General features: G+C 41.9%; 1 protein-coding gene across 3 annotated transcripts in view; it reads right to left on the bottom strand.

The window, feature by feature from the left end:
- Window positions 1-25,676, bottom strand: part of ARVCF (ARVCF delta catenin family member) — a 543,287-nt gene that overhangs the window by 390,189 nt on the left and 127,422 nt on the right. For all 3 annotated transcript variants that reach the window (XM_069961072.1, XM_069961073.1, XM_069961074.1), the window contains one exon: window positions 5,509-5,587. The gene's annotated coding sequence lies outside the window, so the exon portion shown is untranslated. The remainder of the gene's footprint in view (window positions 1-5,508; window positions 5,588-25,676) is intronic.

Genomic DNA, 25,676 nt, shown 5'->3' with positions numbered 1-25,676 from the left:
AATCTTAAAAAAAAAATTACTTTCTAGTAAAAATAATTAAAAGATACCTGCCAATTCTATGTCCTATGTATGTGGTCCTACACAATAAACTATACATTGATATAGCCTAAATTTATTTCCCCCATTTACATATTTCCCAACAGGCTTGCCTCAATTTTTAAAATCTAAATATAAACTATAAAATATACTTATAAATATAAATAAATAGAAATATATACTATATAGTTCTGGTGATGGAAAAGAAGGGTAACGTCCGCACTGTACTTTACACTGTGGTTTTCTATCACATGCATAATGTTGTATATTGTTGTAGATTTGTTGTGTACAATCTGTTCAGTAATTTTTCAGGACAATATATTATGCCCCCAATCTCGTCCATGAGCCGAGAAAAAATTATCAGGAATGCATCTTCAATCTGTATTTTTTCTAGATCCACAAAAAAATGGGAAGGTTAGAATTAAAGGAGAAGTCCTGCAGACTGTAAAAACGACAGGCAGGCGGGGGTGGGTGAGAAAATATCAAACAAGCGAACTCATCCATCCCTGTGCCTCCGTACCTGCACTCCTGGGTTCCATTCACATTAGCCGGGCCCTGCAGCTCCTCTAGCTGCTACGTCACAACCCTGACTAAGTGACTGGGGCAGCCAATCAGTGACTGGGGCAGAACACCAATCCAGTCACTGACTGGCTGAGCGGGCAATCGCTCAGCCAGGCCTTGACGCTGCTGCTACATGACATACCCAGCTCCTGCAGAAGATGACAGCCGGCAGTGTGAAAGGGCCCCTGGCACAGGGATGGGTGAGTTTACTTGTTTGTTTGTCTCTCACCCACCCCCGCCTGCCTGATATTTTTACACAATTTGTGGGAATTGAGGTGATTTTTTTTTTGTTACTTCAACAAAAAATGCAGACGCTACCATAGCTTTCTATAGTGACTACGGATTGGCGACAGTGTGAATAGCCCAATAGAAAGTAATGTGCCCTACATTTGTCCATAATTGTGGAATGTGTGAATAAGGCCTTAGGGCAGGGATGGGGAACCTTCTTTCCTCCAGCTGTTGCAAAACTACAATTCCCATCATGCCTGTACAGCCAAAGCTAAAGCTTCACCTGTCTAGGCATAATGGGAATTGTAGTTTTGCAACAGCTAGAGGGCCTAAGGTTCCCCATCCATGCCTTAGGGCATTATTACACAGAGTGATGATCTGCTAAATCAGGTCGACTCTGCAGATTATCGCTCCATGAAATAAACATACTGGTCATCGGCTGGTCATCATCGTTTAAGCTTGATTAAAAGTCATTGGCCGTATCCCTACGTGTTGTGGTGTGCAGCCGTTCCCTGATGACAACGTAAAAATTTAAAAGTTTACATTTACCTACTCTCCCCCTTTGTACTACAACATTTCGTCCATGTTCCTGGCTCACCGCTCGGTCAGTGATTGGCTGAGCAGCCTGTCACTGAAGAGACCAGACCAGAAGGATCAGCGGTAAGCAAAGAACACAAGCAAAAGGCTGCAGGACAAAAGAAGAGATAACAACTATAAAAGTTAATGTTTTTCATGTATATATTGCTAACAATCTATATAAAGCCCTTTCTGCATGATAACCGAGCCACGTATACGCCCGGTAAGCAAACGCCAATCTAGCAGATCAGCGCCCTTAGGTATGTTCACAACAGCAAAACATATGCTGTTTTTAATTTGAAGTCTCAATACTATACTTTACCATAGAGAGACACTACTAGAAAGCCAATAAGTGCATACACCATACACTTCAGTATAACCTGTAAAATGTCCACAATGATTGGCTGCAATAACATGTATATTAACTATGACACCAAGGTACAATGACCCAGGAAAAACAATATTGTACAGTGAAAATATCATAGCCCAAGGCCCCTGTAACATGTGGGACCACTCTACTTATGTTTTTTTTTTTTTTTTATTAAACTGCCTACTTGCAATAAAAATCAATACTTACTCTTGAGACTCCTTATTCCTGTTGGTTACATATAAACTGCACAAGCCTACATGTATAGTTGCTCCAATTTTTGGTATAGTAACAAACAAAATGAGAGATAAAGTTGGGGAATTTTTAATGTGTCACTGTCGTTATAACTTTCTAATTCTAAAATAACAGTAGATGTGATATAAAGGAAGTTTGCAATTTAGATTCATTATTTTTTTTTATTATCGTGGAAAACACGGCACTTCCTGTTTTCTGACTCTTTTTCTCAAAAAAACAGGAAACAGTCAGAAAACAGGAAGTCCTGTGTATCCCAGCCCATCTGAGCACTCATAGAGAGAAGGCAGTCATGTGATTGATGGACACACTGAGCCGTGACTCTCTGTACTGGCCGGAATTCCTGTGTTTAGTCTATTTTTTCAACCAACAAAAGTCAGAAAATCTACCTTCAGGAGACTGGACCTGGATTTCTGGTAAGTTCAGCTTTGTTTTACAGCATGATAACCACAAAAAAAATAATGAATGTAAATTGCAAACTTGCCTTACATCACATCTACTGTTGATTTAGATTTTGAAAGTTATAACGACAGGGACACTTTAAGTATTTTTATATGGGCTGTAACGAATAGTGATGTCCAAGTAACCCCAAGTTCTACCTACTAAAATCCCCATAGAAAAGAAATGAAGAAGCCCTGATAACTTTTATAGAACACTAGGCTTGTTGCACAATAGTCTGCAAATTAAAGTGATTATTTGTCTGGGCGCTTCTACAAACATGGCTGACTATTAATTATGCTTCTGCGCCCACGTGTAAACAAACCGTACAATGGTAAATTGAGATCAATTAAGTGATGCCCACACCTAAGCATGAGTGACTGTTTAATTTTTATTATACTTAATAATTAAAAATTAACAATAATTTTCAGAGCTGTCAAACAGAAATGAGAAGATGCATTAAGGTCGCAAACAACAAGCCCGGATACGCATGCCCAGAATCTTCCTGCATTTTTATGCACAGGGACCGGTTGCCTGTTTCTATATAGCAGAACATCAGAGACAGCAGCAACGTGAAATCTTTGCTTAAATTCACAGGTTGCTATAGAGACTTTCACAGTCTGTTTTTAGGATGATTTCCAAAAGAAACATATTTTCCGCCGAGTAGCAATAAATATGGCAAGGTGTACTGTTCTGGAATAGCGGCTTTAACGGCCGTACTGATAAAAAAAAGACCTTCAAATCTTGTGCGTTACATGCATATTCTGGCCATAAAGCACAACAATATCTCTCTATAGGTCTATGAAGGTCAACAGAGTCTAAGAAATGGAAAAGGAGAAAAATTCTTTGGTGTTTTTTATATCAGTGACAGAGGTTTAACGCTATTATATAATGCCTAAGGGTACTATTACACGGAGCGATAATCGGCCCTATCTGGCCGATTATCGTTCCGTGTAATAAACACAACGATCAGCTGATGATCGTTGTCATCGGCTGATCGTTGATATAGGTTTTGACGTGTAATAACGGTGCGCGGCCGATGCTGGGGATATGCAAAGAGGAATACATACCTATCCAGGGCTCCTCTTCCTCTGAGCTTCTCACCAGGTCCCACGCGCTGCAGCTTCATAGGGGCCTGTCTCCTCTGAGAAGCTCAGAGAAAGAAGAGCCCTGTAACCTGGATAGGTATGTATACAGTTTAAGCAAGGGCTGCAAGGACATCGCTAACGATAGCCATTCAGCCCTTGTTAAACAATTATTGGCCTGTGTAATAGGCCCAGAAAACAAGCGCCGATCTAGCAGATCGGCACTCGTTTACAGGTATTATCGGGCCCCCATCGGCCCATGTAATACCACCCTAACTAAGGACACATAGAAAACAATAGGTTAAATACAATCCTTGGTAAAGACATTAGTAACATTACACATGAAAGTGGCCATGTTTGTCTAACCCCAGATAACCCCTTTAAAGTGGTTATCCAGCAAAAATCTTTTTCTTTTAAATCAATTGAAGTCTTCCCATACTTATTTGCTCCTATATATCATGCAGGAAATGTTGTTTTATTTTCAGTCTGACACAGTGCTCTCTGCTGACATCTCTGGCCGAGACAGGAACTGTTCAGAGCAGGAGAGGTTTTCTATGGGAATTTGCTACTGCTCTGGACAGTTCCTGTCCAGACTGAAAATAAAACATTTCCTGCATGACATACAGTAGCTAATAAGTATGGGAAGACTTGAGATTTTTTAATAGAAGTAAATTACAAACCTATATTACTTTCTGACACCAGTTGATTTAAAAGAAAAAGATTTTCGCTGGACAACCCTTTTAAAGGAGAAATTCGGCCATTTGCAAAATCCAGCGGCAGGGAGTTTGATAACAAGTAGGCAATTACTGATGGGACCATCCCTGGGACCGCCGCTGGGAGGAATTGTCCCCTGAGTTGTGATGACATCACAACTCAGGGAAAATGCCTGTCCTGGCTGATGGACTAGCCACAGCCGGGTCGTGATGTGTCAGCGGCAGAGATCTCGGAGCCTGGCTGGGGTCCCGAGGCTGGTCCTGCTGCTCACCGCAGGCATCGGGAAAGGTAAGTTGGACTTTGTTATGAAATTCCCCCCTGCCCCTGCCGGATTTTAAAAAAGGTTGGACTTCTTCTTTAAATTTTGCAGTTTTCATACCTTATTTTATATCATAAGTCGTGGTGCTTGTTCCAGTAAAAAGTGATATTTTATTATCTGTGGATTGTGCTTCCTGAGCGGGGCTTCATGGGCGCAGTGCCACTTAGCCCCATCCACATCGCCACAGTAGCCCCGCCCCTCCATGACGTAATCAGCGCATAGGCCTAAACCTTTAGGCCGTCCCGTTTCAATGGCCACTGAGGGGACGGGGCATATGCGTTACGGAGGGGCCAGGCTACAGTGTCAAGTTGGGCGAGGCTAGGTGGCGCTGCGCCTGAAGGAAATCCTTTACATACAACATGACCTGTTGGTGGCCATAAGGACTAGACAGTCTAAAAAATCTACTAGACTTATCAAATAGACAGTGTAAGCTTAGACTAGACACTCTAAAAATGCTTCCGATTTATCACTGGGCAAAGAAGAAATATGCTCCAGCTCTATAAAAAGAATTCCTTATTGAATATCAGAGCATTTTAAGAACAATTCTTAAGCAACTGGAGAATCTTTCTTCTTTGTTCACGTGATGTTTAGGCCAAACAATCCTGGGGCATTCTCACAGGCTCTACTCTCAAAATTCAAGATGAACTAGTGGCACTTTAAGTGCTGATATCTGTTGTTTTTAAGGATTTAGATAGCATTAGTAAATATTCTGCACTGAGTTTTAATAAAGGCTAAGGCTATGTTCCCACAATATTTTTTAGGTAAAATAATGGCCATTGTTTTTGTAACAGGAACATTATTTGCGGACGTTATTTGTTAAAATAGGTCCGACCTGTTGCATGAACATAGCCTAAAACTGAAAAAAGGAAAAAAACAAACAAACTGCTTTTGTGTGTATTTATGGCCTCATCCACATCCACCCCGTCACTTACCTTGAAATTGCCACTCAAGAGGCCTGAACTGGTTCCTTCGCAGGGGTCACTTGGCACAATTGTAGCAATCATGAGCCGCCTAGGAGTAAGCATTAGAAATATTTCACAGTTGGTTATTACAACCTCCATTCAAGAAAAACATTTGCTCAGCTGCGCAGTCTGTTCACATGTTCAGGTTTTTAAATGCAGTTATTAAAGGGGTAGTGCAGTGAAATTTTTTTTTCACGAAATAACACACATTACAAAGTTATACAACATTGTAATGTGTGTTATTTAAGTGAATGGCCCCCTAACCCATGTCCCTCCAATGGAGGCTGAGCAGCTGATGACGCGCTGGAGGGGGGCCGGCATGAGGGAGGGCTGGAGAAGTCAGGCCGGCCTCCTGAAGATGATGTGATCGTCCCAAGATGCTGGCTGGGATCACCAGTGATTCAGTGAGTATACTGTATCACACTTCCAGGTCTACGGTGGGAGTGGGGGGGGGGATTCATAAGGAAGGGGGCCATTCACTTTAACACACATTCCAATGTTGTATAACTTTGCAATGTGTGTTATTTAGTTAAAAAATGTTTTACACCGAACTACCCCTTTAAAGGGAATCAGTCACTAGGTTTATGTTGCATAACAGATTGGTTTATTACTTACATCATTCTGTTCAGCCGTTCTCCTAATATGCAGGTGAATAAGATTTTTGCAGCACCCCTACACCGCCGCCCAGTACTGATTGATAGTTGACAGCCTATACATAGCATGCATAGATAACTGCCAATGAACAGCTGGAGGGCAGAGTTTGCTGCTGCTCATGAATATCCAGGACTACTGAACCCATGCACAAAATAAAGAGGACTACTTATTGTCCAAGTTATTCAGGAGTATATTTGCAAATCAGTTGCACAGAACAATGTAAGTGATACATCATTAGGTTCAGTTTCTCGGTCACTAGTTTATGCTACCCTGAGATAGGACACCATAAACCTACTGACAGAGTCTCTTTAAAAACAGAGTAAGGAACAGATCATAAATGAAGGACATACATAACGGAAACACAGAGGATTCTCCTCATTCTAAATTCATTTCAATAATTGTAATTTAAGGAGTTATCACCTAAAAAACAATGGCCTAAATGTTATAAAATAGGTAGTCGACCTCTGGTTAACAGAGATCAGGGTGCCCACCACAGTTTCTGCACAGTATCGCCAGGAGCTCAGACAGGTGAACGTTTTTTATGTTATTTTATTTTAATGGTTCATATCCCCTTAAAAAAACTGAATTTGTGAATACACCCTATTGCTGCTCACTGGTGCCCAGCTAGGCTGCGAGCATGGTGTGTTATTATGTAATACTGGCAAAGCTTGTGCTTAGATATATGCTGCTCCATCTCTTTGCACATTTTAAGTGAATCTAAGTAAAACTGTCATCTCATGAACTATGCAAAAGGAGAAAAAAGCAATGTACATTTTTACATATTTCTAGATCTAAATTTTTTTTAAATTTTTAAAAGGATTTACCATTTGCTTCACGTACATTATTCACTATATAGGGCACGTTTATGAAGGACATGTATAGAATTTCAGAAAGGGAAGCAAAGAGGCTGTGGATATAGTCATATTCCTCCCTGCTGGGTGCTCTCCCACTGGCTGTGATGGGAGATCAAAACAAACAGATGTCAGTATTGTACAATTTATCTTCTGTAATACGGCATTCACCACCCACTGCGGTGTCACTACATAAACAATGAATGTGTGCTGGCTCCATCAATTAATTCTGTAGCCCTCTAACATAAATCACTAACCAGTCCTCATAGAAAACAAGTGAATTTTCTAGATACTAAAGTGACTAGCTGTGCCAATATTCGCTGAAAATATATACAGTACTGAGTGCATTTAGTATTAAAAAAAAATTGTCTCGCCATTTGGTGATGCTGTTTAGTTAGAATGAAACTTCATTAACTTTAGTGTAACACCTCAAATATTCTATATTTCCCATGTTTAACCTGGGAACCCTGTAAATTGGTGTTTCCAACCAGAGGACCCACATGTAGCTCTTAATCTTCATGTGGCTGCTGAGATGTTAGCACTAGAGATAAGCAAACTTACAGAAAGTTAGAGTTTGCAAAATCCTGATTGCTCAGGACTTTCATTCTGTAGCCTGGGTAAAATGGATGAAGCCCTAGGGCTGCCTGGAGAACAAGGATACAGCTTATGCCTATAAAGCACTTGTGGAATACGGCTGAGACTGTGCTCTTAGCCATGATTTAGTATTTGAATTCTATATTTGATTTGCACCAGACTGAACACAGCTCAATTGTTTCTGCTCTTGTAACTCTACTCTGATTCTCTACCACACCCGTCTGGTCATTAAACAGTTAACCTTTGTTTTGCTATGTGACTGACATTCTGCCTTTCCACTCATCCTTTGCTTTGTCAGTCTATGTTCTGTGTGCCTGGTCCAATCACGTTCTGGACTGGGTGCCTGGCCTACTATAAAGTGTTTGTTTGTTTTTTGTCTTTGCTAGCTATCAGTCTCTCTGAGCGTGCTAAGCGTACCCTGTATCTGTTTCTCTATACCTGATTATTCAAATCTTGTCTTTTGTACCTTTGACTACTCTTTTGGATTCTGACTTTGTACTGTGTTGTAAGTTAGGTTTGACCCTGGCCCATACGACCATACCTTGGTGTTTGTCTGTCTTGTCTTTGTTTCCTGTTTTGCACTTTTGGTGGAAGTAAGGGAACGCCCAGTTGCCTGTAGTCCCCTAGGGTTGTATTGAAGCAAGTAGGCAGAGAAAGCTGCGTGGGGCCAAGCTCAGGGCTCACTATGTATATCCTCTCTGTTCCCTCTCTGGTCGTCCTGTGACAGTCTAGCTCACAGAATATGTGCCTGATCAAAGAGGGTCTGACCACTGGGACACTCTATGATGTCAAGAATGGGGGTCCTGAGTCTCCACAAATAGCTGCCTGCTGTACTCAGCTATCTTTGGCAGTCCAATAGAGTGAATATGTGTGACCGCAGCCCAATTCAGAGACGTGACTTGAGACTCCTGTTTTTAGATTGTGGCGTTTCCCAGCAGTCAGACACCACTGTGATCATACAATTAGGGTGGTATTACACGGAACGATTATCGTTCGGAAAATCGTTAAATCGTTCGGATTTGAACGATAATCACTTCGAATAATAGCAGGCAACGATTAAACGACCAACGAGAAATCGTTGATCGTTTAATAGGATCCGGACCTATTTTTATCGTTTGATCGTTCGCTCATCGTTCAGTGGAATAAGAATTCACAGCTGAAACGTACGCAATAGCGACGACTAAACGACCGCAAGAACGATCATAAATAACGATAATCGTTTCGTGTACTTGGGCGAACGATTTCGGGTCGTTTGCCTTAGCGGTCGTTTAGATTGTTTATCGTTAATCGTTAGTCGTCGGAAAATTGCTTGGTGTAATAGTACCCTTATTTCCTATCCTTCAGATCAGGGAACACAGCCCCTTTAATTTGGTAGATGGTATTATTATGATTATTATAATTTATTTTTAACGTGCTTTTATAAGACAAACAGCCTATTCATGAAAGCACGGTTACCTATAGCTGCATAAACACATTTGTTGATCCATCCAACACCTTTTACCATGAACATATCAGATTGCTGCCATTGCTTTACAACAGTAGCACAAATACAATCTGATTAGAATCTATTGAATATTTCATATCCCTTTTCATAAATGTATATATATTTTTATTACAATGAGGAGACAGGGTGACAGGAATAAAGGAAATGTGTACTCTGAATTAGTCACCTTCTGAATATGTAGGCTGAATGCATTTCGAAATATATTCACATAGGTAAAAAAAAAATCCTCATTTCAGCAATGTATTGTTTAGTATTACACAATGAATTCTATGCAGATTAGTTTTCCTCCAGAATCTGTCTCTGTAAAGCTACCTTATATTCGCTATATGGTATCAGCAAAATATAGATTTATCAGTATTTATGCAACTGTTCTTGCATATATTATTTGAAGAATATGGTGTTCAGGCATAAGGTTATGCTTCTGAAGGCCCATGCCACTTTTTCCAACACATTTGCATTGAAAAGTCAATCACACAGACAGTTGATGACCTTTGATATGCTTTATTAGATGCTCAACCAAGTGTCCCTGTCCTTATAACAGTAGATGTGATATAAAGCAGGTTTGCAATTCACATTAATTTTTTTATCATGCTTTATAACAAAGCTATACTTACTTGTATCCAGGTCTTGACTTCTGAAGGTTGAAAAGGTTTTGGTTAAAAAAAAGAAGACTAAACAAGGGAACTCCCAGTCATCTGCGCTCCCATAGAAGGTAGTCATTACATTGATGGATGCATTGAGCTGTGACTCTCTGCACTGGCCAGGCCTTCATGTGTTTAGTCTCTTTTTTCAACCAGCAAAAGACTAAAAAGCTTCAGGAGACTGGACCTGGATACAAGTAAGTATACCTTTGTTGTAAAGCATGAGAACTAAAAGAAAATAATGAATGTTAGTTGCACACTTGCTTTATTTCACATTCCCTGCTGATTTAGATCTTGAAAGTTATAATGACAGGGACACTTTAAGAAAGAAGAAAGAGGCTAAAAAGTATACGCTTTTTAGCGTCACTTTAAAGTCACTTTACCGCATGAAACTAAACAAATATGCACAGTAAACTAAAATATTAGTATTTTAGTAACCTAAAAATATTTTATAATAGCGAGCACTGAACTGTCAGGTCGGCACTCGCTTCCCCCACATTCCCCCCTCGCTGCACTGTGCTGCGCTATTACACGCAGAGTGCAGTGAGCAGTTGAAGGGGCTGCCCGAATAAGCCTTAGGTCATTTGGGCGGCCCATTGAGGTCAGTGGCTATTTGCTGCCTCCACACCAATTGCATAGAGCGACACGCTGCAGACCATCGCTGATCTTTCAACATATTGAAAGGCCATGACAAGCCGAGATGTTGGCTGACTGTTGCTGTTCAACATGTGATCTTGAACTGAACGGTTATTGATCTAAATGGTTATTAATTGGCCAAGTAAGGCGGATAATTGTTCAGTGTAATAGGGCTCTAAGCCATGCCTTCTATGAAATTATTTATGGATGTGAAGTAGACCAGTATACATGTGCCCAACCAAACTAGAGACAGGGAAATATTACAATCTGTTGAAATCTCCCTTCTAAATTGGTGTTTCTTCTTGTCCTTCTATCATAGTTTGTCATTGTACAACATTTTTCCATATCTGGTAATCTCCAAGAGAGGCCCTTTAAATGGAAATCTAGATGTGCTTCGAGGAAGATACAAACTTTTACCATTCTACCTTGTACCCAAGGTCAAAGCATGCAGCGCATTTAAATTTCTGCGCTATTTGTAGAACCTCCGACTATCTGTAGCTAGAAAACATTAGAAAAGGCAATAAACAAATAACTAAATCAAATTTCGCATTCGCTGTTGTGACTGCATTAACTCGGCTGTCATTGCACCGAATAGGCAGCCGCAATCCTGCTTACAATCTGTGTCTAATAATTTGCTTTGTTCTCTCCGCTGAAACTTAGAAGCAAAACCATGTTCTGTTTTGGATCAATATCATGCTCTGCATTACAAATGTGCATAATAGGATTTTATAATGTGCTATTTAATTAAAAATTAGATTCGTATGCTGGATGGGCAGCTGCTCTGGAAGGAAGAATCGCTGTAATCGGTAAAATGGAAAGACATATTGCTAGCAGAACAGGGCTTCGGTAAAATGGCTTTATTCCGTTTTTTAACCAAAAGCAGAGAATTCTTAAAACTATAGTGTGAAATTGTTATTGCTCTTTTTAATCCCAAAAAAATATATGATGAAACGAAAGAACAGTTGACAAACCAACATTCGGAGAGTTTAATTTCCCAGAGAAGCAAATGACTTTGATAGAAATTATACTCAGCTAAAAATAGCTGCAAGGTTGCCTGAGAGCTTTTAGTGTTGTATTTAATTCTAAACTAATTAGAAAATTAATATGGGGTAAGAATTTTATTATGGTTGGTGGAATGTGCAATGATTTTATAACATACGCATCGCTCGAGCATGCAAAGTGTTGTGTGCAGGCTGTAAAAGAGCATCATTTGAGATGCAGTAGACTATATATGCGTGTATGTATACATACAGATCAAGTCATAACTAGTGTTGAGCGAACTTGCTAAACTGTTCGGGTTGGCAACACTCTCTGAACCTGAACGTTTGGCATTTTACTCGCGGCAGCTGGAGAAGTTGGATGCAGCCCTAAGGCTGCCAGGAAAACATGGATACTGCTTATGGCTATGTTCAGACAATGCATGAGACCGGCCGTTCCGTGACCCGGTCGGGTCATGGAACGGCCGGTGACAGAAAAGATCATGCCGGCCGGATGATCTTTAGTGCCGCTAAGTTCTGATGCGGGCGCATCAGTGCATGCCCGCATCAGAACTCCCCACCGCACACAATGGAGCGAGCGGCCAGAGCCTCTGTGCACTGACAGGGTTTTCGGCGACCGCTATTCAATGGATAGCGGCCGCAGAAAACTGACATGTCAGTTGTTTGCGGCACCGCTAGGGATCCTGGCCGGAGCATATACCATGTGTATACGCTCCGGCTGGGATCCCATAGACAGCAAGGTAACGTATATTTTTGTAATAATATTCGAAAATATACGTTGTGTGAACATAGCCTATGGCTGTATCCATGTTTTTCAGGACTCCCTAGGGCAGCATGAATATACTGTAGATTGGGCACATTTAGTTGGTGCCAGAAACACCAATATTATAAAAAATGTTGCAGCAGGTTCAATTAAAATGTAAGGTTCATTAACATGTGGTCATTGCAATGTTTCAGTCTGATGATGGGAAATGTTAATAAGAGTATTTAAACCATGTGATAAATAACAAAATTAAGCGATATAGAATGCAAAACATTACAACATGTGAAAGATACAATAGGGAAATATACGTGACAATGCCGTGTCATTCTTAAAGGGGTTATCCAGCCAAAAAAAATTTTCTTTCAAATCAGCTGTTGTCAGAAAGTTATAAAGAGTTGTAATTTACTGGTATTAAAAAGTCTCACGTCTTCCCGTACTTATTAGCTGCTGTGTGTCCTGCAGGAAATGTTGTTTTTAGAGATGAGCGAACCGGGTTCGGGTTCGAGGCCATCCAAACCCGAACGTTTGGTATTTGATTAGCTGGGGCTGCTGAACTTGGATAAAGCTCTAAGGTTGTCTGGAAAACACGGATACAGCCAACGATTATATCCATGTTTTCCACATAGCCTTAGGGCTTTATCCAAGTTCAGCAGCCACCGCTAATCAAATGCCGAACATTCGGGTTCGGATCGACTCGAGCATGCTCCAGGTTCGCTCATCTCTAGTTGTTTTCTTTCCAGTCTGACACAGTGCTCTCTGCTAACATATCTGGCCGAACCAGGAACTCTCCAGAGTAGGAGATGTTTTCTATAGGAATCCCCATGTAAACCTCCCTTGCTCTGGGCACTCTCTCATGCTCTCGTCACTCTCTGTACAGGTTCTCAGTTGAACCAAAAGTCAACGCGTTTCAGCAACTGTCACGGCAACTGACAAGGGAAACCGTGACAGTTGCTGAAACGCGTTGATTTTTGGTTCAACTGAGGACCCTACAGAGAGTGCCGCCACCGAATCTCCTGGGAAGTTTGAATTGAACTACCAGGTTAGTGTGGAGTAGTGCCGCCAGCCGGGGCACCTTCAGAGCATATCCAGGTTCAGCAAAGAAGTGTCCTCGACATCGGCAAACAGACGGAGTGGAACAGGGAATTAAACAAGGTATCCTCACCGCTCATTATACTATTGACAATAGATAGCTAGACATTAGGCTTAGGGCACAGGCTTAGGGCACAGTGTGTGGCAGTAATATATTCTAATGGCACAGTGTGTGGCAGTATTATATTCTAAGGGCATAGTGTGTCGCAGCATTATATATACAAACCACAATGTGTGGCAGTATTATATTCTAAGAGCACAATGTGTGGCAGTATTATATTCTAATGGCACAGTGTGTGGCAGTATTATATTCTAAGGGCACAGTGTGTGGCAGTATTATATTCTGAGGGCACAGTGTGTGGCAGTATTATATATATAAGCCACAGTGTGTGGCAGTATTATATTCTAAGGGCACAGTGTGTGGCAGTATTATATATATAAGCCACAGTGTGTGGCAGTATTATATTCTAAGGGCACAGTGTGTGGAAGTATTATATTCTAAGGGCACAGTGTGTGGCAGTATTATTTATATAAGCCACAGTGTGTGGCAGTATTATATTCTAAGGGCACAGTGTGTGGCAGTATTATATTCTAAGGGCCCAATGTGTGGCAGTAGTATATTCTAAGGGCACAGTGTGTGGATGTATTATATTCTAAGGGCACAGTGTGTGGCAGTATTATATATATAAGCCACAGTGTGTGGCAGTATTATATTCTAAGGGCACAGTGTGTGGAAGTATTATATTCTAAGGGCACAGTGTGTGGCAGTATTATTTATATAAGCCACAGTGTGAGGCAGTATTATATTCTAAGGGCACAGTGTGTGGCAGTATTATATTCTAAGGGCACGGTGTGTGGCAGTATTATATTCTAAGGGCATAGTGTGTGACAGAATTATATATATATATAAGCAACAGTGTGTGGCAGTATTCTATTCAGAGGGTTCAGTGTGTGATACTAAGAAGCTTTTCTTTGTTTAGTGGATGAAAATCTGAAAATTATTTGAGAAGCAAACTCTGCAGAAATGAGACGTTCATAGAAAGCATCGTGGACTGGAAGTCTACATCACATGGAGCAGAAAGGGAACAACTCTATAGAAGATATCACCTGTGGGTTGTGATTTTGCTTAGTAATTGGTAAGCCAGGCTGGAACCCCCCTCAGCCTACTGTTAAAGGGGTTATCCAGTGCTTCAAAAACATGGCCACTTTCTTCCAGAGACAGCACCACTCTTGTCTCCAGTTCAGGTGCGGTTTGCAATCAAGCCCCATTCACTTCAATGGAACTGAGCAGTAAAACCCCGCCCAAACTGGAGACAAGAGTGGGGCTGTCTCTGGAAGAAAGTGGCCATGTTTTTGAAGCACTGGATAACCCCTTTAAAGGCACTATAGACTAGCAAGGAAGTCCAAAATGCCTTCAGCCGCCACTCATCCCTAGTTACAGTATATGGATAATGACAAATATAAAGTCCTGATGTCTTCATAATTACCATATTTTCCGGCATATAGGACGACTTTTTAACCCCGAAAAATCTTGTTAGAATTTGGGGGGTCGTCTTATACGCCGGGTATGGTCGCCCCATATGGTGGGGGGGGGGGCTCAAAAATGGACCGCATCCCCACCGTATGGGGCGACCATTTACAAAAAAAACAAACAGTTAACTCACCTGGACCCGTTCCCGGCCTCCGCCCGTCCTCTTCTTCGGTCCCGTTCCCCAGTGCAGGCAGATGCCAGAAGGTCTCCCGGGCAGCCGAGCATCTAATCGGAGACGCTCGGCTGCTTGGGAGAGCTTCGGAAGAATGGCAGAGGCTTCGGGAAGCTCCGGGAGAACCCGAAGCCTCTGTCATTCTTCCGAAGCTCTCCCGAGCAGCCGAGCGTCTCCGATTAGACGCTCGGCTGCTCGGGAGAGCTTCGGGCATCCCCGGCGCAGCCAGTGTACATCACACTGCCGGCGCCGGGGAACAGGACAGAAGAAGAAGGTGCGCGGAGCCCGGGAACGGGCCCAGGTGAGTTAACTGTTTGTTATTTTATTAATTTAGCTGCAGTTAACCCCTGCCTGATCGTAGCAGCACTGCAGTCAGGCAGGGGTTAACATTTTCCGGCGTATAAGGCGAATTCCTGACAATCTGATTGAAAATAAGGGGTCGTCTTATACGCCCAGTTGCCTTATACACCAGAAAATACGGTAAAAGTGAAGCCCCCCCCCCCCCCCCCCTTTCTTCCCTCCATTCTTTTTTTTCCTTCTATAACTTTCTTTTCCTTTTCTTATTTTCTTCTGTTTCTTCTTTTATACATGGCCTCTTCGGAGTCTCACTGGGTTATGTGTTCTTCATTATTGTTATAGTACAAACATTTTGGGCCTTCCTGACTTCTTTCCATAATCCTGTACATTGGTAAAATTTGAATAAATTTGAAATAAAATAAAAAATTCAATAATGAAAGAAAGGATCTTATCACTGCATAATGCATCTAGGCAAAGTAAACTGTATGATATAGACAGTACCCAGCCTGATATTAGGAGGATGTTATCTGAAGGCCTCCTTTGTCTGATGCATTGTCATCTCAACCACCTATTGTTGTCTTGCCTGGGAACATAAACACTTGGCAATAATCAAAAACAAGAAAAAAACAGTAGGAAGCAGAAACAGTTATATAAGAATTACCTGCTCAAAAGCCTAGCAGGAATTTATCATGTGTTCTGGTTTAATTTTTCTTTTTTTACCCCCCAAAATATGTCAAATTAAATTTCACCCCAGCAGGAGATGTTTTCTTCCTATGATTACTGAGAAGAGTTCAGAGGAATTGGAATCACAACAGCTGTAAGTAAAAGCTGTCCAAGTCTGGAAAAGAACCAGTAGCTCACTGTTTATCTAAACTTACTGTGAAGCCGGAAAAAAGCGATGGATGGGAGCGAGTGAAATACTAGCGGGACTGCTGCAAGCATCTCTGTCAGTGGCATCCCATTAAAATCACATCTATGCTCTGCTATTCAGGCTACTACTACCATCTGCGAACCTAACAAATTCTACAGCTAAATCTAACACTGCCTCTAGAAAAGCTAACAATTAGAGTAGAAATGTATGTGATTTCCCTTGTGCCAGACAAACACACAACCTGCACCTTCAGCTACACACAAAGTGCCGGCGTAATAGCCTCTAAAACCCAGTCATTATTACCAACAGATAATGTAAAAGTAAAGAGGAAAAAAAATAAATCAAGTTGTCTTCTGGTATACAGCTAATGGTCTGTTCACACTACTGTCAGTGGCTCCACTATAGGAACAACTGCAGTATAAGGGTCCTATTACACGATCGGACTACGGCCTGATCATTTTTGAAGATGAGAGCAGATCTGCAGATCGGCGCTCCTTTACTGGACCTATTAGATGGCCCGATAATGGGCCATCGTTAGAGATGTCCATGCAGCCCTTGCCCAAACACCTGACACCTTACCTTTCCTCACTCCCGATCTCCTCTCCTGTGCTTCACAGCTTCCTAGTCCCGGTGGCAGTAGCGTCTGAGCGACCACCTGTCAGCTGACCTGACAGGCACCGCCGCGGCCTGTGTTCAGCTGAGCGGCCTGTCAGACGCTGCCGCCGCTAGGGCTGGGAAGCTGCGGAGCACTGGAGAGAAGACCAGGAGCAGGGAGAGGTAAGGTATTAGACGTTTGGGCAATCGTCAGCTGCCGTCCGCGCATTGCTATTACACGTAGCAATGTCCGGTCGGTGCCTGACGATTTTAGGTCCAAACCTAAACCAACGATCAGCCGATGATTGTTTCGGCTGATAGTTGTCTCTATTACACGAAGCGATAATTATCCGAATCGGCCGATTATCGCTTTGTTTAATAAGGCCATGCACCGGATCCACATTCCATTATTAAAAATTCTTACTGTGTTCTAAATATGGTATAAAAACCTCTCTCTTTTTAGGTCTTTATTAAAAAATGTATTTCCTTTTTCTATAGCACTTGCTGTGTCCTGCTTTGTGCCCTTCTCTTCTTTCCTGAGGAAACTTCACTGATAACAGAAGTTCAAAGTTGTTAATAATTTTAAATAGTTAAATGGTCATTGTCATTTTTCATAACTTTCCATAAATCAACAGAGTATGTGAAATATTTTTTTTCAGAAAAATGTCCCTAGGTGAACTAGGTGTTCCTCTGTTTTTGTACCTCTGGTCCACTGCTTGTTGCTACTGTAATTCTGTCTCTACCAATGAAGCAGGATAGAGGGAATGCACAAAGTTTAGGCAGGACTTCTTATTCAGAGCTCTAGCAGTAGTTCTACACAGTAGTTCCTTGAAAATAAGACAGTTCCTTTTATAAATTTTTGCTCCCAAAAAGTCTTATTTTTGGGGGATGTCTTATTTCTCTAGTTGGGGTGTCTTATTTTAGGAGTATGTCTTATTTTCGGGGAAATACGGTATATATACCCATATTAACTAAGTCTCCATTATAGGTCAAGCCACTGCCACCTACACTGCACTACACCTGGGTAGCTAACCCTGATGCAACAACAGAAGAGACATCATCAAAAGGGATGTAGGTAAAACCTGATCATCCCACCACACTAGAAGTGGCTGATATTTAGAATAGAAAACCTGTCAAAAAATTACGGTTTGCTTAATAAATTTGCAGATTGTGGCACGTTTTTAAGGCACACACCCATGACACACCAACCTGGCAGGTTTTTGGACAAAAATGACAGGTTTGTCAAGTTTTTGGAACAATTGTGTCACACACCTGTAGCAAATATGTCATAGCACTAAACTTTGCTGCCAAGAACAGGCTAGTAAATCAGGTCCATTGTATCCGTAAAGACAGTTTATCTTTATTCTATAGTCTGAATACAGCGATATGCACTTTACATAGTTTTACTAATGTTTTATTATTTTTAATAACAGTAAAAAAAATGTTTTGCAAATAGGTATATTTAAAATGGCCCTATTGTGACCCTTATAGCGCTTTTATTTTATTACTTACGGGGCTATATGGGGTGTCATTTTTTGCCCCAACGATCTCTAGTTTGTATTAGTATCACATCTTTGTTTATTGGACATATTGATCACTATATATATGTGTGTGTGTGTGTGTATGTGTGTGTGGCAGACTGTCTGAAAATCTGACTACATGGAGGTAAGCTGTATACCTGTCAGGGACGGACAAACACAACCAGACAGTGGGCCCTGATCTGAACCCACCCACTGTCACTGACCCTAGGCGGTCACGGACAACCACGAAGACGTTCCCTGCACTGAGTACGTGGGACACAAAACACGACATACAGACAAAACACAATAAAGAGTAGTAAACAAGCTAGGTCAAACCACACGGGCAACGCGGTACAAAATCGGCAAACAAAAAATAGTCACAGATCAGGTGGGAGGTCAGGAACACGAGTAAGAAGGCATAAGGGAATTAGGCCGGAAAACGCAGGAATAGACTGGGGAGAGCTGGGACCAGGGGTTACCTAATAGCCAGCGATTTCATACTGGCAATGATTAGACTTTATACTGGACCAGGAGCCCGGACCAAAGGCTGATTGGTCCGGCCTCCTGAGTCCAGTCTCACTGCACCTGGTGCACTGCCGGCTGAGTGGCCGGGCGACCTGTCACTCAGCCTGAGTGTAAGACACTGCAGCTGCGTGCCGGACGGCCGGCTGACAGTCACGTGAGACCACGGCGTCCCCGGTTGCTAGGGACGTCTTCGGGTCTCTGTGACGTCACTCGGCTCTGGCGGGCGGAGCGACGGCGCGCTCCCGAGCCGACCGCCGGAGCCGAGCTGGAAGGAGACGCCGCTGGAACCAGGCAAGGTAAGTTCCTGGCAATACCTCTGGCAGTTAGGCAATGTGATCGGGACCCCCGCAGACACAGTAAGTGACAAGAGCTGCTCCTGTCACTTACATGTCACGCGCAATAACGACAGCCCACCATTGAGGGCGAGGGCGAGGCTGCTGATAGCAGACGGTCCTCACCTGCTATGAGGCAAGCTCAGATTCTGAGCTTGCTACATAGTGCGGTACCCCGGCAGGGCGTACATATACGCCTGTTCGCGTTAAGGCCCGTCATCAATAAGGGGTTAAAAACTTGATTTTTCATTTTCTCAGGATACATTTATTTTAAAATAATTCCAGCATTGATGCCTTACAATTAACAAAGTAATAACAGAAAAAAACCTGAAAGGCATAAAATGGCAACATCCTATATAGCAGTGCCCTGTGGAATTTACCTTATAACCCTGCAATCAAATAATAGGAAAATATCACATTAAAGCCACTACAAGACCTTTCATATTCACTCATGGCAGTAACAGGGGCATCTGCGCTATTTATATCATGATAAGTGGTAACAGCAAAAACAGCTGCTTGTTAAAACACTTACATGTCAAAGACAAACCGCTATACTATAAGATCTCCATTATTAAAGACCTGGAACAAACAACAAGCAATGGCAAGCATGTACAGCCTTAAAGAGGCAATCCGGGAAAATTATTATTTATCTTTTCACAACTGCTGTCAGAAAGTCTTACAGACTTGTAATGTACTTCTATTTAAAAATATCCAGTCTTCCAGTGTGGTGTCACACCACGGGTGTTCCTTATATGGCACCTGTTGCAAAAGCCTTGTACTCAAATGTAAGTGGTGATGAAGATATTTACTGGTTTTGCCACCGGATGTCAAGATTTGGTTTATAAGTTTGTATGTATATGTTGCACAGCTGTAGTGAACAAAGGGTTATGGTTTTTTGTATTCTGTGATCCTGTGGCCTAATGAAGATACTTTTTTCCATCGAACTATCTTTATACTTCTTTCTTTGCACACTCTCTTCTCCACCACTTACAGGGGCTCTTACATGCCCTTGTAGGAAGTAGTCACTTGGGGAGAGGAAGTGTAGCGTCAGTTTTCCCTCTGATTCTCTGGGAGGAGGACACACACACAGAACAGGCATCCCTGCTGAGCTTAGCCAGGGCCTGGCTCTGCCAGGATCCCTGTCCAGGACAGTCCAGTTAAGTTGTGTTAGTGGAGTAAAGACACACGTGTAAGGAGAATCCAGAAACTTTGACTTCTAACAGTATCACTATAGACACTATGCGGTGTTAGACCCCAAAAGGAGGACAAGTCAGAGATCACACCAGCCCACGCCATGAACCTCTCAAAACAGTGCAGGGCAGTATCCTAAGACAGAGAAACTGACCCAGATAGAGCAAAGCAACCGTAACGAAGGTCTACGTACTCTATCTCGCAGCACAGGTGATACCGGATAATTTCTGACACTTAGCTAATCTGAGGTAACCAAGACTGGGTCTTGTGTCACCCTGATAGGATGGTTACCCTGACACTGCAGGGCAGAAGGTGGTTTGGATGAAACACGAGCACAAGTATTCTTCTCTTCTCTCAGTTATCTCTCTCAAGTTCCGCCAAAGCACACTACTACCCTGGGTTGGGGCTCTCAGAACAAACTTCTCTCCTCTTCTCTTCACTGCTCAACACTAAGCTTCACCAGCACCGCTACTCTACCTCAGCACTTAACATATCTCCCAACACAGATCCAGTGAACACAAGACTATACCAAAGAAGTTGTCTTTTACCTGCATATCCTGTACCACAAGAGAGTAAAGCCGTTTTATTTATTTTACTGGGACTCAGTGATCATTGCACCAGCACCTACACACATCGGCTACATACTCCTTGGGTCACTCTCTCCTTTCTGGGAGTGGCGGTACTGACAGTCCGGGTGGGTCTTCTCCCCACTCTGGACCACCGTGACAGGAGCCCAAGGGACTAATCACAGCCTGGCAGGTCACCGACCATTGAAGAACAATATAGCCAGCCCTAACATAAAAGCAGGTGTAACACCAAACCTGTGTGCTACTAGCACTGGCCTCGCAACATTACCATCACTGGCTGAGCTGTATTACAACTACCAGCACATTATCATCCAGTGGCTCACACAACGTATCACACCACACCAGTACTTATCAGCAGCTGAATGTCCTGCAGGAAGTGGTATATTCTTTCCAGACTGACACAGTGCTCTCTGCTGCCATTATTGTCCAGAGCAGTTTCTAATCCCTATAGAAAACCTTTCCCTCTTTGGACAGTTCCTGTCATGGACAGAGGTGGCAGTAGAGAGCACTGTGACAGACTGGAAAGAATACACCACTTCCTGCAGAACACATAGCAGCTGATAAGTACTGGAAGGCTTGAGATTTTGAAATAGAAGTAAATTACAAAATAACGCTCTGACACCAGTTAATTTGAAAGAAGACACTGTCATTAAAAATAACTTTTGACATGTCATCAGCCTTATAAAAATATTGATCGCAGTGGGTCTAACTGTTGGGACTTTCTTAAAGCAGGAGAAATAGCTGGGGAGAGATCCGCAGCTCGATCCACTTCCTGGCCTGCAACATAAACAATGACATATCAAAAGTTATCTTTCATGACAGGTACTTTTTAACCCCTTCACGACCAAGGATGTAATTGTACGTCCTTGGTCAGGTAGGGGTGTTCAGAGTGGGGCCACACGGTTCGTGATCCCGGTTGTTATTAATAGCCCGGGACCGCGGGCTGTTAAAATGCAGCTGTCATGGCTTACAGTTGCATCTAGACTGCTCTTTATTCCCCATCCCTGGTGTCTAGTGGGCAGATGCCCCCCCAATGGATCGGTGCTCTATAATATACGCAGCATTGATCTCAATGGGAGTGCAGCTTGAGACACGTTTTACATTGTCTACACTGTCAGTTTTGTGCAGCTGCTATTCAATGAATAGCGGCCACACAAAACTGACATGTCAGTTTTCTATGCGTCCACATGGAATCCCGGCTGAAATGTATACACTCCGACCAGGATTCCATAAGACACAATGTTATTTTCATTTTCAATAAATAGTGACTGGTGTTGGAAGTGCAACAGTTGTTATTTATGGAAAATTTACGTTGTGTGAACTTAGCCTTAAAGTCCAAGCAACAAGATCTTTCTGAATGGACTCTCTTTCCCAATGGAGAATCGGCTGTGCATTTGTGGCTACTCCATTGCATTAAGACACATTTCATTGTTACCAAATGTGTATTCCAAAAAATCACCATTGCTGACATAAATATACAAGGGATACATAACACATAGAACACTGTTCCTTTGAGGCAATAACAGTAAGTGTTTTGCGGCTTATGAACTGGTTGTTGAGCTTCTTGGATGTTCCTTGACAAGTTACCAGTATTCTCTGACAACTACAACGAAATGTTCTTGGTGTCAGTTATAAATAGACCATATTACTTGAAGAACAGAATCATTACAACATATAAATAATTGGCAGCGATTGCCTGATAAAAGGTGCCATCATTTCTCTGAACGTTAAATCTTTGTTCTGGAATGGAAAATAAATCTTCTGTTTCATTTGCTGAAGCTGATAAGCAATTTGAGAAATATTTCATAGTTATCAGTACCACGCAAATGTAATCAGAAAAATGGTTTATAAGACAGTCAAAAGAGGATGAAAAGCAGCATAAAGCATCAATCAGAAGGGTGTTAGTAATGAGACAGAGAAGAAAAATTACAAAACTTGCAAATTAAAAAAATCTACTGTATGTCTATGAATAAATCTATCTTTTATACAGACCAGAAAGGTCACTGCAATTAAAGGGGAACTCCAGTTACCAAAGATTTAACCCTGTTCAATCCCCACCAATAATCTAAGCTTGTGTGTAATGTGCTTCTAGTACATGAATTGGGCAGTATGTCTGCAGCACATTCTGACACACCGTGAAGCTGCTGAAAATTCTCACTGGCCGGTCCACTCTGTCTCCACTCCTCTGTACTCCCCCTCCCTTCTGAGACAGAGATCACATGTTCTGTCTCTTCTGTTGCCAGGCAAGCTATAACACCTCAGCAATAATCCTGCCCACCACTGACATCACACAGTGACCACCTGGTCAAGGACAGGAAAAAAACAGCCTCTCCTGAGTAGTATAGGGGAAAGGAGACACAGTTGTTTCATTTTTCATCTTTAGATAGATAGATAGATAAATAGATAGATAGATAGATAGATAGATAGATAGATAGATAGATACTATGTTTACAGAGCAAATCAGAAGCAGATTGAGCCAGTGCTGGGCAGAAACTACAAGTCAGGGGTGGGTACCCAGCATTTGGTTCTGAGGTGCAGTGCATGCTGGGAGATGTAGTTTCCTGTCTGGGTGCCATGATGTAAAACTGGGATAATTTCTGAAAGTTTAAATCCCGCACTAAGAGGGATTCAAGTGGAAATGGCTAAAACAATCGTGGGGGATCAGTGAGTGCACCTATATGCGTTTTATGCATTTTATTTTTTATGAGATTGCTGGAGTTACCCTTTAAGAATATTGCCATAAAGATGTATACTTGGTCAGTAATAATATTTAAGTAAATGGTATGTGTCAAAGTGACATCCCCATGGATTCCAGAACCCAAGATTTTCCAGCAGAACAGGGCCCAAAGCTGCAGGTTTGCTTTCTTCCTATAATACTAAGGCTAAGGAACGCACACATAAGGTCATCCACATGATGTAATAAAAAACATGATTAATCAGACCAGACCATTTTTTCCATTGTTTCAAGGTCCAAATCAAATCACTATATGCTCTTTTGGTAGTAGACAATGGTTGGCACAGGTATGTTGTTCAGTCTGCAGTATATTTGGACACAGCAGTAACTTATTGGTCATTTGTGCTATAGTAGCTCTTCTGTGAGACTGGAAAAGACAGGCTAGCCTTCTCTATTCATGCACATCTATGAAACTTGGGCAGCCATGAACCTGTTGCTGGTCCTTTCTTAAACTACCATCAGCAGGTATTAAGTATTGCATCCTGGGAACGCCCAATAAGACCTGTTTTTAATATTCTCTTAACCAGTTGTCAAGGCATCACAAACTGGCCCTTGTCAGGGCCAATTTGGTGTATAGCCAAGTTAGGACCATATTACATAGTCCAATGCACTGTGTAAGCGAGCGCCAATCTGCTTACACAGCTTTATGCTTGAGCAGTGAGGGCTGCACGGACATCATTAACAATGTCCATACAGCCCTTGTCGTTAAAAGTGTATAAGTGTAAAATAATAAACCTTATACTTACCTCTTCAGGTTCCCCTGGTGTCCTCCTGCCTATTACTAGCATTCCCTGCTCTCCACAGCCACCACTGGCACTGAAGTGACAGTCCGCTCAGCCAATAACTGGCCAAGATAGGACAGCGCCGCAACGAGTGGTTGACTGAGTAGGCTGTCACTTCATAGACAGCCTCAGAAGCCTCAGCAGCGGTTGTGGTCAGCAGGGAAAAGACAGGAGGACACCAGGGACAGGTAAGTATAATCTTTATTATTTTACTTTACACAGTCATCCGCCATCGGCTGCATGTTGCAATCGCAAGTAGAAGATTTTTAAACATGTTAAAAGACAACGATCAGCAAATGAACGGCTCTTTCCCTGATCATTGCCCTTATTACATGCTGCAATATCCGCCCAAATCGGCCGAATAATCGCTCTCTGTAATAGGGCCCTTACTAGGATCTTTACACTTGCCGGTATCTTCCATAACTAATTTGTTGCCTAATATATCCCTCGCCCTTGACAGAAGCCATTGTCACAAGATAATAAAAACTATTCAGTTCACTTGTTCACTGATATATAGTATGGCTGTTCTGTATATACAGTATATGTAAGGGATATCTATTTCTACACACAAAGTTAGAGAAACAAGTTGAAACTAACTTTTAGTAAAGTGTTATGCTCTGTTGGAAAAGTAATAAAAGAAAATGCTAAAAAAAAAAAAAATCAATTTCCCAATTTGTAAATAGTGTGCTAAGGAGATGGTCAATGATTTGCTTGTAATGTAGTCATGACTCAGGCAATCTTACTTAACACAGAGCCACAGGTAGCAATTACCATACGTCATGAGTTATAGGAAAGAAAAGGTTTTAATTTAGAGTTCTTCAATCTCCGATTAGCATAGCCAAGAACCCAGACTGTAGTAATTGCAAATCAATGGAAGTTTAGGAGGAAATCTAGACTTCGATAATGAGACCAATGGATCTCCTAGCCATCTACTTGGCTCTTACTAGAACAGGCTACAGCTATGAGAGGGTAAAGAGTTTCATACGTCTTCTGCTAATAAAATGCTCCATGAACCACATGTTGTTTTCCAAGTTCCAGCATTCATCTATATAATAAGGTTAGTAATGATTTTGCGGATATTCAATGAAAACAACTCCTAGGGTACATTGCCATATTTGCTAACTGCAAGTGTTCCGTCATCATTCAAGTTAACAAACCATTTCTAAAGTTCCGCCCAAATAATTTGCTGCAATAGTTTAGCCTATATTTTAAATATCTATGTTGGGCAATGTCTTCTTTGAAAAGGAAATTAAAGTGTAACTATCATCAGGA

The sequence above is a fragment of the Dendropsophus ebraccatus genome, chromosome 3 (assembly GCF_027789765.1).
Source record: "Dendropsophus ebraccatus isolate aDenEbr1 chromosome 3, aDenEbr1.pat, whole genome shotgun sequence".
NCBI classification, from domain to species: domain Eukaryota; kingdom Metazoa; phylum Chordata; class Amphibia; order Anura; family Hylidae; genus Dendropsophus; species Dendropsophus ebraccatus.
This window is presented reverse-complemented; position numbering and strand designations above follow the sequence as displayed.